The sequence below is a fragment of the Nymphaea colorata genome, chromosome 5, assembly GCF_008831285.2.
Source record: "Nymphaea colorata isolate Beijing-Zhang1983 chromosome 5, ASM883128v2, whole genome shotgun sequence".
NCBI classification, from domain to species: domain Eukaryota; kingdom Viridiplantae; phylum Streptophyta; class Magnoliopsida; order Nymphaeales; family Nymphaeaceae; genus Nymphaea; species Nymphaea colorata.
In genome coordinates this window covers 1,456,285-1,474,315 of record NC_045142.1, presented here as the reverse complement: position 1 = coordinate 1,474,315, position 18,031 = coordinate 1,456,285, and the positions used below count along the sequence as shown (strand labels likewise).

Here is an 18,031-nt window from a genome sequence, read left to right as displayed (position 1 = left end):
TGGTCAAAATATTGTTCACATTAGGTCTGTCTTAGGCTAAGATTTAAAGGTTTAGATCTGGTTTTTTGTTCCAAAAAGCTAGTGATGAGCCGCTTTATTTTAAGCAAAGTTTTCTTGAGACTAAATACTTCACAGACTTTAAGAGATACTGTATTAGGTATTTTCCTATCTCTTTTTCCTTTCTTCTTTTTCTTTTCTTTTCTTGCTTTATTTATATTTGCTTGTGTAATTGTTTATTTCTTACTTGGTATAAGATTAAATCAGTTTGCAATTTTTTTTTCCTAGATCTTAATGTTTTTTTTATTTTTATTGTTTACATTTGATTTATTTCTGCTTTTTGTCTGGTGTTAGGGCATCTGTCCTAAACACCCAAGGATCCTAAAATATGTTTAGGTAGTCTCCCAGGTGTAGGAGATACAAGCTTCCATGTTTCAAAAACTATTGGATCAATTAACATACCCAAATGCAATTCCCTCAACCCCCAATGCAGTAAGTATATATATATATATATATATATATATATATATATATATATATATATATATATATATATATATATATATATATATATATATATATATATATATATATATATATATATATATATATATATATATCTAGAGTTGCACTATCGAAGCGTTTTCCCACGCGTTGGTGAATGCAGTTTTTTTTGTAGTCCACGCACAAGACAAAGTAAGAGTCTCCATCATTTTCCTTTTTTGAAAACTAGAGATCTGCTCAATTTCTATTGACTGCAACTCTAGATATTTCATGTGGAATAGGAGTATCATGCTGTTTGTTGTGGAACTACCTGAAGCGTCTCTACCATTTGGATTGCCCTGCACGGTTGTACGATTAGGTGCAGCCTCCTCTCCCTTGACTACAGGTATGGCCTCTGCCACAGCGACCATCGACCATCGACGCATTGTCCATGTTGAGTGTTCTCATAGGAAACTCCAGTGGCCGGTGTTGCTTCTTTCCGGTTGTAACTGCTCAGAGGGTTTGGAGACCCTGTGGAAAAAAATGCTAGACATTCTTGGCAGTTCCACCAATTTTGCCTGCATAGACTAACTTTCATGGATTTTGATTTTACTTGTTGGCTCCCATGAGCTTTATATTCTAATTAATCTTTATGCTAATGGAAGGCGGAAGCATTGCCTGGTGCTCCCTATGCGGGGTAACTTTTTCAGTGTTTGATGGTCCACGGATAATTCGTACAGAGTACAGAAATGGAAAAGTTCCCACACTCCACAGTAACATTTGTGTGCATCAAACGAAGCCTGCAGCCTAAGCGCTAAAACTGGGGTTTGCACTGCCCAGCTAGGGCTTGGGCTGGTGTTTGGACGGACTTGTGGCCCAACTCGTGCTTGCATAGAGAAATTAAAAGCAAAGGTCCATTAGATATCCATGGTCTGGCACATGTTATTACAGATGTTGACCTTTTTTTTTCCTATTTGGGTTTCAAATTGCATCCAAGCTTGAAGACTTTTTGTCATTCGCCCGGCAACATCAAACCTTAAGGCTAAAATCTTTGCCTTCAGGGCCTATGCTTGCTTAAGTACAAGTATCTGACCTCTATTTGGCCCATTTAGTTCCAACTATTAGTTTGATTACCTTGTACTTGGTCTGGCTCCAAGACCTTTAAGATGTTGAAATCCATGAACTCAATTAAATCAATCTTTTGACCCTTAATTTGTTAAACCATGAATTTCGGTGACTATTTCTTTGTAACATCAACAATGCTATACAAGATGTGTTAATTTGAGATCCTTGTCTGTCAAACTGCTAAGCCAAAATTATCTATTCCTGTTTGGCTGATGCACCAAGGCTAGAAATTAAACTAAGCACTGACCTTATACTAGCCGCTGGATCAACCAATTGGTTCAATTCTTTGAAATGTTTGAGTTTGGCTTGGACAGGATGTGTAACTGAATTTTGATATTGGTGAGCCTGATGCCATACAACTGAAGCTTTGGTTTCATATAGAAATTTTATATCTAGCATGAGAAAGAGTCGTATCATTAAGAACAATAGCCATCATGTGGTAGGATGCCTTCAAATGAAGTTAAATATGCAGAAAGATGAAAATGCAAGTAACATGATCGCCGCTCCAGCCCTTTAGCTTAGCTGAAGACTGCAAATTAAGACTATCATCATTCCAATTCAACGCACAACAAGAAAGCACGTTTATAAGCACACAGAAAGGAACGTCAAAAGTTTATACCCACAATTATTGGAACGTCAAAAGTGTATGATTCCAGGAGTCCCAACTTTCAAAACACTAAGGGTTTGTGTTTGATAGCTTCGAATCTTAAATCCAAGGCTGCATAAAAAGGTGTGTTTTGAGAGATTCTCATAGATTTTAAATCTATGCTACATGTTAAGAACCATGGATTTTAAGATCAAATGGCGAGGGAGGGAAGTGTGAGATTAAATCCATGGATCTAAGATCATAGGATCTCAAATCACTAAAGATCTCAACCTAAAGGCTTCTTACTAGTCACCATATCATATTTATAATAAGGTATGCACTTTATCTTCCAAGCATGCACCTACCCACTAAAAATTGCAAAGCAAAATAAAGCCTATTCAAACAATAAAAGAAGAGAATTCCTTTTACGAGTGATTTATCAAAGGGGATGCTTTTGTTGCGGACCGACTATGCCTGCGGCGGTGACAGCTTTATAACATAAAGTAAAAAGAATAGAAGAAAGAACAAGGCTTTGTTTTTCTTTACTTTGAGGATCTCCTTCCCTTCCTAAAGTGGATTTTGTTGCATTGTACATAATCTCATTGCTTTGAACATTTTCTTTATCCTGCGCAATGTCTTAGGGAACCACATTTTCCTGATGAATTTGATTATTTTGGTAGAATTCCATCTTTGCCGAATAAGAAAAGAAAATAACACCGGAGGGTTTGATGCACCTCCCTAGCTGGCGGCCAATTGCTGGTTCGAGTCGCATAAGCATGAAACCTTGTGCTAAATAGATGAGATTAATTGCATTTAGCTGGTGTGCACCCATCATAGGCACCAACGCAGTCCTATATCATGTAGGCGGGAAGAAAAAGGCTAGATGAGGGTTGAAGGCTTGCTTCTGCTCTCCAGGCAGTGGATAAAGATACTCTTCCCTCACTCCAAGAAAAGGAAAATAATAATAATAATAATAATAAATGATATAGTGTTAAATATATTGCTAAGTCCTAATTAGTTGATGGTAAATGTTTGCTTCATCGACATGAGATAAAGAACAAAGGGAATAAAATCTCATGAATTCTGAGAATATTTGAAAAGCAACTCGAGCGCGTGCTACTTTGAGTTCATGTTTGGCATCTTTATCTTCAGATCTATTGGGCAACGAAGTCATGGGGAATAAGTATATAACAAGAATGGAACATTGAGGTAGAAGATATTCTCTTAACCATGTTGGGAAGATACATAAATAAATTCTAGAAATAGATATATATATATATATATATATATATATATATATATAAGTAGGAATTTATCAGAGAACTACGTTTTTCCAATGTGTGGATAACTTTTTGTAAGCTTTTGTCAATCAAGGGTCTGATTTTGGCCTGCAAATTCATCTGATAGCAGTCGGCTGGATTTTTTTTTTTTTTTTTGTGGAATTTTATGTTTTTTAGACTTGAAGATTGTTCCTAGTCTTTTATGAGCCAGCTTTTGATTGATTCTTAAAACTCAAATCCAAATCTGACTAATTACGACTAGTAGGGGATAATCTAAACGGGTCTGAAATTAGAATCTTAATATGACTACCATAAGATCTGCTATTTATACAAGTGCCAGATTCAAGTTTGATATCGAGTGATTGAGTCAGAATTTTTTTGTCAGAAGGGCCCAACATAGTTTCAAAATTTTACCTAAAGCCAAAATATAATTTTTCAATTTTTTTATATAAATTAAACTAAATTTTTTAAATTGTGCATGTAAAGTTTTAAAATCTAAGAGGAGCATTGCGCCTGCCAGCCTACCTCTGCCGTGCTGACCTCTGATCTAGATGGGGAAGTCAGTACCCAACTCAGTTGGATCAAAGTGTGATCAGCCTATATCCGGCCAAACTACTCCAAAAAATTTGGAAATGGAAAAGAAATCAACATTTAATTAAGAAATTGATCACTTTGGAAACAAATCTAAGAAATGGCATCCAGTTAGATTTTATTTAGATTGGTTAAATAAATATCCAATTAGATTTGGTTTAAAATTTTACCTTAATTAATAAACGGGAGTAACCAATAAGGGATATATATATATATGTCAAATGCATATCGTAGGTATCAAGATGCAAATCACCTTGTGTTCTAAATCACATTGGAATCCTAAAAAACTAAGCACCTACTAATACGCATCAAACTCTACCATATCATGTTAGTCATAAAATAAGATGGAGATAAATATCTTTGTTATTTTCTTAATATATTGGTCATCATTTTATAGGGACTGTGTGGACAAATATTGATAGACATTTTGCATGCATGGACAAAGTTCTTAGTCTATTTCGTTCAAATTTCATTTTCAGAAATCAGATTCATGTGATATCAATTTTGATCAATTAAATAATGTTCATAGCAAAAATCTCCTTAAATGTCAATATTTTAGGAAATGGCTTGATTTAGTGTATGGCATGACTTTCCATACAAAATTTAATGTTATACCAATTATGAGGAAAAAGTTCTCTCATCACAACAATTATAAATGGAGAGGACATGAGAGAAACTAGACATCAAATTGCAAGGCTGAAAAACTTGTGCGAAAGTGGGGAAAACCTTGACTATGTTGCGTTTCATAGGCAGAAAAGAGCATGTAGGCCAAAATTTTGTTCATATTAGGTCTGTCTTAAGCTAAGCTTTAAAGGTCTAGATTTGATTTTTTGTTCCCAAAAGCTAGGGATGAGCCGCTTTCTTTTAGGCAAAGTTTTCTTGAGACTAACAAACTTTGGGAGATACCCTATTAGGTATTTTCCCATCTCTTTTTCCTTTATTTATTTTCTTTTCGTTCTTTACTTTATTTATTTTTGCTCGTGTAATTGTTTATTTCTTATTTGGTATAAGATTAAATCAATTTGCAATCTTTTTTGCTTAGATCTTAATGTGTTTTTAATTTTATTGTTTATGTTTGATTTATTTCTGCTTTTTGCGTTGTGTTAGGGCATCTGTCCTAAACACCCAAGGATCCTAAGATATGTTTAGGTAGTTTCCCAGGTGTAGGAGATTACAAGCATCCATGTTCAAAAAATATTCGATCAATTAACATACCCAAATGCAACTCCCAATGCACTCTCTCTCTCTCTCTCTCTTTCTCTCTCTCTCTCTCTCTCTATATATATATATATATCTATATATATATATATATATATACACACACACACACACACATTGATTTCTCAAATAAACAAGAGCCCGAATTAGGGCTGGGCATCTGGCATGGTCCGATAAAAAATCCATTATTGAGCCCATTTAGTTTATCGGGTCAGCCCGCAACCTGGCCCATTAATAATCGAACCAGGCTGGGCCTATAGTTAATCAGGCCTCGGGCTTCATCTTATGCCCGAGGCCCGGCCCGGCCCTACCCTAATTATCAATGGGCCGGGCTGGGCTACTTTTGGATGGTTCGGCCCATTGGGCCGGGCTTGTTTTCTAGTGAATGAAGAAGTGAAAAAATCACCTGTGGTTTTTGAAAAATATATGATATGACATTCATTTTTAAAGTGATAATTTTAAGAGCAGATAAAACGAGACAAAGAGAAATGGAGACCACCATATGGACAGAGAAAAATTTATCTAATTGTCTTCTGTCCCTTTACATAATGTACTATTTAAACAAAAAAAATGCACAACAAAAGCATGTGTTCAATCCTTTTAGCCCATGCCTGCAAAGCATTTTTTGATCAATTATATATTACATGGTATTAGAATGTTTAAAAGGAAAAAAGTCATAAAAGCACAAAAATATTATAACAGTTGCAATTCCTCACTTTCTCTGACATAACAGCCTCGTGTGATTCTGTGAACTGACATTGTAAGCTATTAAAGGTCGTATTTTGGTGCACAACAAACTGTTGAAATATCAGGCCAAGCTTGTCGTGCCAAATACATAAATACTACCAACTTAGTATGTAACAGTTAGTTTCTTAAAAGAAGATCGTCTATGGTGGTGCCTTGTTGAACGGAGGAACTTAGAAGTCAGAGAACCAAATATGATATGGATACATGACACCTACAAGTTAAAAATAAATTCAGCAAAATTAGGACATGTTGTTTTCAATTAAAAGATTTATTCCAGATATACCATTCATCGTGCCAAAAAACATATCTCAATGCCATTGAACAAGCATCTTTCTTTGAAGCATGTAACAGCTTGGTTGAAGGTGCAACACGATAAACATCAAAGAAAAAATCAATTCACACGCATTAATTTTTATGTACAAGCAGAAAGGTGGTGCGAAAATAAAAATTTCATTGTCTAAATAACATGATTCAAATGGGGAATGAAGAGTTTAAGATAGACTCAACAAAGATTGCAGTCCTCCACTTGCAATAACTCAATGGCAAAATTAGGGCTGAACAAGCAAGAGCAATATCTGTGTTTTCTTCCCATTGAGCAAAATATAATCAAGCTTTGTTATGCGAGATAATATATTGAAGTCTTGATTAGGCCGAGATCATTATATTGGATCAGTTAAATATGCTTCCAGATCTGTGCGAGGCATTTGAGGAGATGCAGAACTCATGTAATATGTGAAGAAGGCATCTCTTGAAAAAGTTGAAGCTCTTGCTCCTTCAAAATCAACAATGGCGTTGTTTGTATTTTCATTTTCTTCATTGTCTGTACCATACGCATTTTTGTACTCAACATACAATTCATGAAGACTGCTCTCTATCTTTTTATATTGTACAATTGCATCAATTTCATTTAGACTCACAAGCACATACTTCAAATATCCTAGTTTAGACCTAGGATCTAAGACAAATGTAATTCCAAAGAGGACATTGTAGTCATTTTTCCAATATTTGTCAAACTTTTCTTGCATTTGGTTTGCTAATAACCTTATATAATCATTGTCTCTGCCAAATGATGTTTACACAAATGGTTGCGTACTTTTTATATTTCTTCAAAAACCACATTAGTTGTTACGTTTCTAGTGGCAGAAAAGATATTTCTAACATTATAGAATAACTTCAAAAACTGACACAAGGTAGTTGCATAAGACCATTCATCATGAGAAGGTAATTTTTATAATTGGGATCTACAGAAGTTAAATGTTGAAACGCATATTTGTAGAACAATGCATCTCTCAACATGACATATGTAGAGTTCCATCGAGTTGGAACATCATAAGTTAATTTTTTTGTACTAATCAAGCATACTGTTCTTATACAATCCTTAAAAGAATATAACCGCTTTGGTGATTCCTTTATATATTTAACACTTTCACGAACTTTTGAAATTGTATCATGTAGATCCTGCCTACCATCTTGAAAAATATCAAAGAGGAAAGATGCAGCGACAGAGGAGGAAACATAGCAAGAGAAGAGGAGACCTGTGCTGTCTAACCTGTGGAAACATGCGAGGGACGAGGAGACGAAGCGACAGTTCGGAGCCCTGTACAGCAGCAAATGTGAGGAAGAAGACCGCGACAGAGGATGAGACACAACAACAACAGAAAGAGACGCAAACCTGTGCAACGAGAGAGGAGGAGAAGCCCGTCGACTGCGAGGGAGGAGGAGAAGCAGACCTGTGGAGTGCAGCGAGTTAGGCTCCTTTCATTCTGGTGCGAGGGAGAAGGAGACGCAGGGAGAAGAGCCCTTCCGTCGACTGCGAGGGTGTAGCGAGAGAGAAGAGGGGAAAAGAAGGGAGACAGTAAAGGTGAAACTTATACCTCCTTTTCACCTTTATTAAATTTGTTTCCTTTTGCTGTTTTGCGGAAAGATAAAACTAAAACCCAGTGGTGATATGAAAAACTTATTTAGAAATCAGTATAAGAAAAAAATCTTATCGGATGAGGGCTAACAAATCACATCTTTAAGTGCACCAAGTTAAAAATATCAAGAATCAAAATTAACGCAAGCAAATTAAATTTAATCCGCAGCCTGGCCAGTTTGATTTAATTTATGATCTTTACAACAGTAACAGGGGCGGTGCTTGGGGCCTTCTACTGGGGGTGGCAGGGATCCACGGTCAGCCGTCAGATATCGAAAAAAAAAAAAAATTACCGCCTAGTAGTGTAAAAAATTTTAACTTGGCATTGTACTCAGATTGTCCTGGGTATGCAACCACAAAGCATTGTAACAGAGTACTTTCTACTGTCCAATGGCACACCAATAGGGAATACTTTCTACTGTTAGCCCTCATCCGATAAGATTTTTTTCTTATAATGATTTCTAAATAAGTTTTTCATATCACCACTGGGTTTTAGTTTTATCTTTCTGCAAAACAGCAAAAGGAAACAAATTTAATAAAGGTGAAAAGGAGGTATAAGTTTCACCTTTACTGTCTCCCTTCTTTTCCCCTCTTCTCTCTCGCTACACCCTCGCAGTCGACGGAAGGTCTCTTCTCCCTGCGTCTCCTTCTCCCTCGCACCAGAATGAAAGGCTCCTAACTCGCTGCACTCCACAGGTCTGCTTCTCCTCCTCCCTCGCAGTCGACGGTCATCTCCTCCTCTCTCGTTGCACAGGTTTGCGTCTCTTTCTGTTGCTTCCGTGTCTCCTTCTCTGTCGCGGTCTTCTTCCTCACATTTGCTGCTGCACAGGGCTCCGAACTGTCGGTGCGTCTCCTCCTCCCTCATGTTTCCACAGGTCAGACAGCACAGGTCTCTTCTTCTCTTGCTGCGTTTCCTCCTCTGTCGCTGCATCTTTCCTCTTTGGTATTTTTCATACGCATAAGCAACAGGTAATCAACTTATCGTAACCATCCCCATCACAATAAAAAAGTATGAAGAAAGCAAAGCTGGTTATAATGACCAGAATACCCCGGTCACTAGAAAGGGGAGCACCCTATAAGAATAGAAAAAGGTAGTGAAAAAAGTTAAAGTCCAAAAAAGATTTTACTTTTTTGAAAATCATCCAAAAACACCTCAACTTCCCCCTTCTCTCTTTATTTTCGAGTGCATATCTGTTGCACCCACCAACTCTCATCCTCTCTGGAGAAAGGGGGTGATCTCTTAAGAAAAACCAAATGGCCCTCACTCCCATTAACCAACAGGGAAATCCTTCTTAGAAAGAAGAGGCAGCTATTGAATCAGCTCTGACTCAGCGAAAACAAAAAGATTCTTTGCCTTGACACTATGGACACTTCAACCATAGCTCTCTAAGTCCAAACATCCTTACTTTCAATTCATTTTCTTCAATGAGATTGACCGATTTTAAGGTAGAAAAGATGGCTGTGAAAAAAAAAAAAAAGATCTACAGGTCAAAGAGTACGTGGGACAGAGGAGTTAAAAAAAAATAGTACTTTTACTTCAGTTCTTGCATTGGCTGCAGGTACCCGGACAACCACCATGATCTTTGGTGGCGTTCAAGTGGTAAGATCGAGGGGTGGTTACTGTGGCGAGAGATAACATGAGCTTCATCCAAAACTTCACGGATATTCTGGTGAAGGCATTGGGCCATGCCATAACACCAGGGTCAAGTAAGGCAACGACTCTGACAGTGCCAACTTCATGAATATTTTGGGAGGATGCAACCTATTACTACATTTTTTATTTCATGGAAGTGTTGGAGGCAGCTTATCAAAACAAGATTTCCTGGTTTCCTGGTTGCCAAACGATGATTTCCTGGTTAATCAAAACTATCTTCTTTGTAATCTCTAACAAGCTGCTAGGTCCGCATGGATTTCTAAGTCTAGACTCAATAGAGTTCCAAAGGAATCGACTACTATAAAAACATGTAATGTGACAAATTAATTTGCAAAACATTTTCTGCGTATCACTTGTACTTAAAGGATGGCCGTTCGACGGGCCCGACTCGTTTGATAATTAAAAGAAAAAAAAATTATAAAATAATTTTTTATAATAAAATACATATTATTAAATTTAAAAATAAAAATTATTTTTTTAATTATTAACGGGCCGGATCGGGCCCGGGCCCGGTACCGGGAACCTGATGGGTACCCCGCCCGTGGCCCAGGCTTACTTGTACTGTGGTTAATCCAAGCTTTAGTTAAACAAGTCAAGCTTATGCAACTAGAGCTCCACTCATTTTAACTATTTGACTTCAATTTTGGCTAGAACTTATAAGTCAATCTGGAGCTGAGTTTATTCTTAATGGAGCTTGGGGTAGGAGATCTAGAGTTACTAGATTCATAATGGATTCCTTAAAAATTGTTAGCACATCCCCGAACGCTTTCTTAGAAACTCTTGATAATGTTGATAGTTTTAAATAAGGATGAACATCAAATAAGATACTCAACAGGCATAAAGTTGATGGTCGGACCCAGCCTGATAATTGCTCGCCTTGGGCAGCCATCAATATCTTTGGGTGTATCGGAGCCAGCTTTGTGGAGCTTTAGGCTGGTCCAGCCTGGCCCAATACCCAACCCTAGTTCCACTTAGGACAATGGAATAACATAATAAACAAATTACCCTCAGGTTGTGGCCTAAGTTTTCTTTCAAACTTGTTTAAAAAAAGAGTGAAGGCTTAAGTTTTCCTTGCCTACCCCTATTTACACATTCCATAGCAAGCCATGACGGTGAGTATGCTGAGGCATGTGGGTGAAGATAGCAATGTTCGGCCATGTTATTCATTACAGTGTGCCAGGAAAAAAGTTTTTATATTAGGTTCATAACACCAAAATGGAGCACTCTGCCTAATACGCTGATTAGGCCTGGGCGTTGGGCCGGGCCCGATAGGCCAAATAAATTTTTTATTTTTTTTGTTTTAATAATATATAATTATTATTAACAAATATATTGTATATTTAAAAAAATCATTTTATAATTAAAAATTTATTTTATAATTAAAAAAATATTTTTAAATTTTTAAACGGGTCGGGTCGGACCGGGCCCAGCCTAGCCCGATACCCACCCTTAATGCTGATGATACATTTGTGTCAGTAGTTCCATCCTTTGCTACACGTTCCTGTCAAGGGCAGAGCCAAGGTAGGACTCACTCCGGCCTTGGCCCACCTCAAATTTTTTTTTTTAAAAAAATTATATGTTAATTTTAGAATATACTTGTTTCATATAAAATTTTAAAAAAATGATATTTCAATCCTAGTCAAAATTTAGAAACTTTAATTCGGCCCTCCCTCATGAAAAATTTTTTGTTCCACCCCTGCTTCCTGTAACTATATACTGAGCTCATGCCGACTCAGTTCATCCTGCTGTGCTTAGCCTTTGCAGTGGTCACACTCCGTGTAGCCGGGACAACCTTTACCTTCATCATGGTCGGCGTGTACCAGTTTGACAAGAGCAGGGGCCAAAAAGTGTTTGTTAACTTGTTCTTTTTACGACTACGCGATACGTGACACGTTCACTACGATCGTATGTTCTGGACACCAATGTGGCTGGGGGTACATCACCTGTGCAAGCAATGCTCAACGCCATCAGCTTCGCGTTGTTTGTCATAGGCAACACATTGTCCATGTGTTTGACTCCCTTTACAAGATGCCATGGCATGCAGTTCAGTTTTCCCTCACTAGCTGTGTCATTGTCTTTAGGAGCGGAGTCAAGGTGGGAGGGTGGGGGGAGGAGGGGCCGTGCTTTCATGGGCACTGCCTCTACCTCAAAATTTTTTTTTTTAAATTAACATGTAAATTTTTAAAGAACTTTACTTGTTCTATATAAAAATTTTAAAAAATGATTTTCCGACCTATGTCAAAATTTAGAAACATTAATTTGCACCCTCATGACAAATTTCTGGCTTTGTCCCCGATTGTCCCAAATGCAAAGATGATGCAGCATTATGAATGATACGAAAAGTTTTAAACATGTTTTCTTTTTAATATCCCAAATGCAAACTATTTAAAAAGAGATGTTCTTTTTAATATCTTAATTTTTTAAAGTTTTTTTGTTCTAAAAAAAACTTTTTTTTATTAATCAGTGGCATTTTTCATTAACCATACTAGCGGATGAAAATTTTACGCACCAGTAGAATTTACATTACCCGCTTTGCAATCAAGCAAAACCATCAAAGGAAGCGAGTGGAGAGAATAGCCATACCTAATGGCTTTGTCTTGCCAATGTTTTTATATGTGGTGGTTATAGATATAGATATTGTTAATGGGTTTCAAACACCAAACTTTTTCTCGACTATTTTTTAGGGATGCTGAAAATTAAAGAAAATGATGAAAAAAAACTAAAAATTAGGAAAAGGTAATATAAATAAAAACTAACAAGAAAACATAAAAAATAATTTCATAAAATGATAAAAATGCTCTTTTAGTAATGACAAAAATGAAAATAGATAATTTAACTTAAATTTTAAATAAATATATTATAACAATATTTAAAAAACAAATATTATGAAAGAAAATTCGTTTGGGATTTTTTAAATGATGAAAAAAGCAGTTTTTTCCCTTCTCGTTGTTTCTAAAGTTTTTATTGGGTCGTTTTAGAAAAAGACCGGCATTTCTAATTATGGATGAATGGCAGTCATGCCATCTTCCATGACTTGTAATCAACAGATGCCATTCGATCTGATCCCAACAATAAACTAATGAACCTTTAGATCAGGATTTGGTTAAGTTCAGAATGAATTTCGACATCAGGATTAAGTAAAACTTGGCCAAAATCCTTCTCTACGTGACCGGAAATCATGATTTCTTGTTTCCCCAAATTTGCAATTCACGAACTTGGGCTTCCCCATTTGCAGGTCCCCTTTAACTAGACTGAGAAGTTTATTGTTTGGCTCAGTATATTTCTTATATGTTTCATACAGATTCATCAACAAAGCAGCTCTGGTAACAAAGGGTGACACTTATACGGACGGCTCAATTGCCAAGCCGTGGAGACTGTTGAAGAGGTTGAGGATCTCAATACTCTAGTCAAGCTGCTTCCTCTATGGTCTACCCAGGGGTGGAGGTAAGGTGGGGTAGGGGTTTTGGTTCTCTTGTATATTTTAAAAATTTATATGTAAATCTAAAAAATTTTAGTTTAGTATATATAAGAAATTTGAAAATTTCTATTTCGTACCCTTTTAAAATTTTGAAACTATAGTTTGACCCATCCAACAAAAATTTCTAACATTGCGAGGGTCTATCCGAATCTTTCTCGCCATGGCCTCCAGAATTCAAAGTAATCTCAACATTCTAAAGTCCCTCACCATGGACCGCAGCCTCGTTCATCACTTCAAGATCCTGACCGCTTCCTTCCAGGTTGTTGTACTCATCAGCATGCATGGCTCACTTTCTACCAATCATCAACCGATTCTTTTACCCGGTATGCGGGACCCTGACTCGCCGAATGCTGACAATTCTTCCCCGGATAGGAGCAGTCAGGGGAGGAGCCAAGGTATGGCCTGCATGGGCCCTCGCCCCACCTCAAATTTTTTTTTAAATTACATGTAAATTTTAGAAAATTTTATTTATTTTAAATAAAAATTTTGAAAAATGATATTTCAGGCCCCCTCATGAAAAATTTCTGGCTCCGCCCCTAAGAAGAGGCCATATAGTAAATATTGTTGGCTTGGCCGCTATGTCAATTCAAGCAGGCTCACAATGGTACGCTTTCATGGGCTCAAAAACTGGCCTGACCTTGCGGTGCTTATGTCAGCCCTATGGCTAGTCCCGCTGCTTGTGCTTATCGTAACCGGCTCGGCTTTCTACATTCTCGGCCAAATGAGTTCATACTGCCAAGAATTCCCGGCATCCCTTAAGGACACAATGATGATGTGGCTGACCTTGAGGATTGGGTTTTACTTGAGCACATCGGTTGTGGATGTGTTGCAAAGTGTCACAGGATGGCTGAACAATGTTATCAATGAAGGGCGCCTTGTGGTTTGGAAGTTGGCAGTGCTAGGAGGCCTCAATTTTCTTTACTAGCTAAGTTGCACAAACTGCGAAGCAGGAGCTAATTGAATTTCTTGTTAATAAAAAAGTTGGTAACTAATTTGGCACAATCTTGTTCGTAAGAAGCGATCTAAATCTTTTTCCCCATAAATTTTTGGTAGTAACCGCATTTGATACCCTCAAATCTTAAATCTACATTTTGTATTGTTTTGATATTTTTTGTATAAAAAGAAAAAAATTAAAAAGAATCTAAAAATTTGGCAGCAATAGATTAAACGCCCAAGTTTTTTGTGGTCCATTAGGAGTTTGGCATTAAAAACACTGTGTTAGTGTTTGATGAATATGTTTCCAAATTGAAATAAATTCATATAACACATGTTTTTGTGTTATATGAATCTGCTCTAATTTTAGGGCAAATTCATGGAACACTCACACGTTATTCCTAATGCGAAACGGCTTACTAGGTGTTGTTTAACAACAATTATATTAATATCAGAAGCCTTCTTTGAAATTTCAGATGATATGGTGGGCACTATTCTAAAGCCTACACCTTTGACTGTTCAAAATGTATTCTTTTTCTTTATGTTCAAGAATTTAACTTTTTTTTGTTAACAGGTGAGGTTCACAGAACATGCTTCGAGATAGAGCGCAATGAGACATGAAATGACTCCTCCAAGATTCGAACATGAGTCTTTAGAAGAGGTGGACCTCTTTTCCTGACCAGTATGCTTCTCCTTTAAGCAGGAATGGTTTCCCTATCTCCACAGCTAAAATCATTTGTTGTGAACCTCATGGGCCATGAACAGGGTAAGGGGCATGCCGAGTGATATGGGTAATGTGGTTAAATGTGATGTAGAGAAGGAAAGTGTTAGCCCTGTGAAGCAAGGCAAAGCGCTCTAAGGTGAAGTGAATAAGCTTAAGCTTTAGGACCAAAAATCATTAAATATATAATATCTATAAAAATAACATTAAAATTAAGAGCGACAATGTAAGTTAAAAACAATGTGAGAAAACTTACTTGCTTGCTCATGTTATCAATCATAAATTGATATTGAAAAATGACAATGACTCAAAAGTTTTTGGCTGCTTACAACATATAACCATCATCATGATCTTCTTACATCCAAGAAAAAAAGAGAAATTAAATTACTGCTTGGTCAATCAAAATCAGATTTCAGATGTTTCCATATCAAAATCACTCTGAACCAGTGCCACAAAAGTTGGTTTCAATCAATGAACAGAAATGGAGGTAAAAAAAAAAAATTCAAACTGGCTGGTTTCAAACCAAAAAACTTAGAAGAAAATTAAGAAACTTAAACCTATTGAAGCACATAAATCAGAGGGACCCAGCTAGCAAAGCTAGAACGTGCATATATGAACATCTCACTGGCAGACATGCATTACTCACAGAGGCAGTAAATCAATGACTTTCATTGATGCGGCAAAAGGACAACATCCGTGATGATGTCGATTGTGATATCATGAGAGGCACGCCATGAATCCTTGGCTTCAACCCTTTTGAGTTGTACTTAGAGTCGGTGCATGTTCTTGATTCTTGTTCTTCTATTATCATTGTTCTAGATTCTTGGTTTTATATTACTATCGTTTTAGTTGGATGACTATGAGAAAGTATTTGCTGTGAATCTGCTTGGCTTCATCATTTTGAGTTGTACGTAGAGTGGGTGCATGTTATTGATTCCTGTTCTTATATTTATTATTGTTCTATATTCTTGTTTTTATATTACTATCGTTTTAGTCGGATGAGTATGAGAAAGTATTTGATCCTGCTACCCAATATCGGAGTCAAAGTCCTTACCTTTAGTTTGCTTTTGGTACCTTAGAGTGATGCTTCCGCGATTCTTCAGCTTGCAAGAAAGTCGAAACTATTACCCTTTCACTCATTTCTCTAGGTGTGTATGCATCCAGTGTCTATACCTCTGTTATGCTTTAACTTGTATATTGGTATCCCTCTTTTTACAACCCATAAAATTGACATCTTGAAAATAACTTGAAAGAAAGACTAATCGCATTACCAACCCCCGGCCCCATTCCTTGTATCAAACCCCTCAGAAATTACTATTATTCTACTGCTCTTTATAAAATAGTTAGCCCCTTTTACTTTCAACTTTCTCATTTTTTTGTGACAAGCAACTCTTTTAAATATAGTCAAACAATCCTTGGCCCTACCCAATGCAGTGGTAAACCCCGAAAGAGTGGACCTACTTCCTTAGTGTTGCTCCACACTCTTTGTAAGAAATTAATCACAAAAGAGAAGCAAATTCACGGACTTAAAAGTCTTTCCATGCTCCTTTTGTCAACTATAATTGGTGGATCCAAGGAGGAGACCAGCCCACAGTCATGTTCCATGCCTATTCAATACCTTTTTTTCAAGAATGGTTTTTATTTTAAAAATATAATAAATATTTATGATTACTGTATTAAATTAATAAAACGTTGAATGCATGCTGACTTGGAGAATTCATTTTGATACATTTATAAACAATAGCAAAGCCATGTAGAGATCACAAGAAGGTGCATGATTTCTTGACCCAACTGAAAGTTACATTGAAGAGCCAAGCCTAAGCATGCAAGTCTCTAATTTTCCATTTTAGACTCAGCCTGTTAGCTTGTAGTAAGTCCAAACAAGAGTTAAAAGGCTCCTTCTCCATTTCTCCCAGCCGTTAAGGTCCAGAGCTGTGTCGGGATATGAAGTAAGACTAATAAATTTACCTCTCCCTAGCGCTTAACCCAGTAGCAGAGCACCATGAAAATTAAACCAATGATTGAGTTCTTTAATTTAAATATTTTTCGACTCCGACTTTGTCTTGAGGTGCTAATTTGATTGTACCCATAAGGATAGATGTACAATTCTATATGTTGATGACATTATTGATTTGAAGTATCGTATGGTCCACTAGATCAAAGATTGGACCCCTTACTGTTAGGCGTTTGAAACCAGCCATTACTGATCTCATAGACAACTGCAACACTTTTTTAATGAATTCTAGAGTCGAAAGTTGAACCTGAGGGCCTAATACTCATCTCAAAAGGCATTATTTTCAAAGTTGCTTAGTTAGCATGAACATGGTGCTTTTCGATCATGCTAGCATGTATCCCGATGCATGCATTGAACTATGGCGTGAAGGGTTGCTGTCCAATGAAATACATTGGGCAGCTTTGATGGGATCTTTCATGGTCACTTCAATGGTGACTTTAGCTTTTTAAAGTAATGCAGCCATTTGATTTATACCGTCCCATCAAACATGATGGAGGATTAAGAGAAAAAGGTGATGGACATTTTCATCATCTAAGATTAGTTTACACCATTTTTTTCTTTGTTTTTTCTCTTAATTATCCATTGCTTTAGATGGACAACCTTTCTTAAATAGTTGGGTGACTCCAGCTAACTAGAGTAATCTCTCTCTCTCTCTCTCTCTCTCTTTTTCTCTCTCTCTCTCTCTCTCTCTATATATATATATATATATATATATATATATATATATATATATATATATTCTGGAAAGTCACCTAGGCATCTAATAAGGGTCATTTGATCTAACATAGAGGTTAATGAGAAAAACAAGATGAAAAAAGTGATCTACATTTTGTCCTCTAATATTAATTCATACATTTTTTTGATATATATATATATATATATATATATATATATATATAAGTAAAAAAAGGGAATACAAGGTCAACTGCCAGAGTATGGTTCTTTCAAACGGGGGACCGAAATTTGGAGTTGGCCTGTTAATTTGAACTTGTGTTTTGGGTTTTTTTTTGTTCTAAATTTTTTATCATAATATCATAGAAAAAAAAAAAACATGAGAGAAAAAAGACTCCATTCTTCCATTAGTAAGCATAGTTTGGGTATAAATAATTGTTAGCAACTAACTTAAAGAATGGGACAAAGGGAAAACCAACCTAGGAAATGTCTTTGAAATACATAGCCTTGTCTCATTGTGAAAATAGCGACGGCATTTGACAGAGGGTGCAAAAAAATTTTAATGGGTGAAGTTTTTACCAACTGTACTCTGCATACAGGGAACATATGATTGAATG

At 36.5% G+C, this 18,031-nt stretch overlaps 2 protein-coding genes and 1 long non-coding RNA gene across 14 annotated transcripts in view; 2 read left to right on the top strand and 1 right to left on the bottom strand.

The window, feature by feature from the left end:
- LOC116253928 (uncharacterized) overlaps window positions 1-18,031 on the top strand; it is an 82,374-nt gene that overhangs the window by 54,044 nt on the left and 10,299 nt on the right. The gene's annotated exons all lie outside the window — the stretch shown is intronic.
- The window catches only part of LOC116253929 (uncharacterized), an 80,367-nt gene that overhangs the window by 58,978 nt on the left and 3,358 nt on the right, over window positions 1-18,031 (bottom strand). The window lies entirely within an intron of this gene.
- Window positions 8,563-9,800, top strand: LOC126410065 (uncharacterized). 2 transcript variants are annotated; one of them, XR_007573424.1, is made up of 3 exons: window positions 8,563-8,696; window positions 8,772-8,817; window positions 9,502-9,800. It is a non-coding gene; the product is annotated as an uncharacterized LOC126410065 (long non-coding RNA). The 2 variants fall into 2 exon arrangements; XR_007573423.1 differs by having other exon boundaries at window positions 8,772-8,831.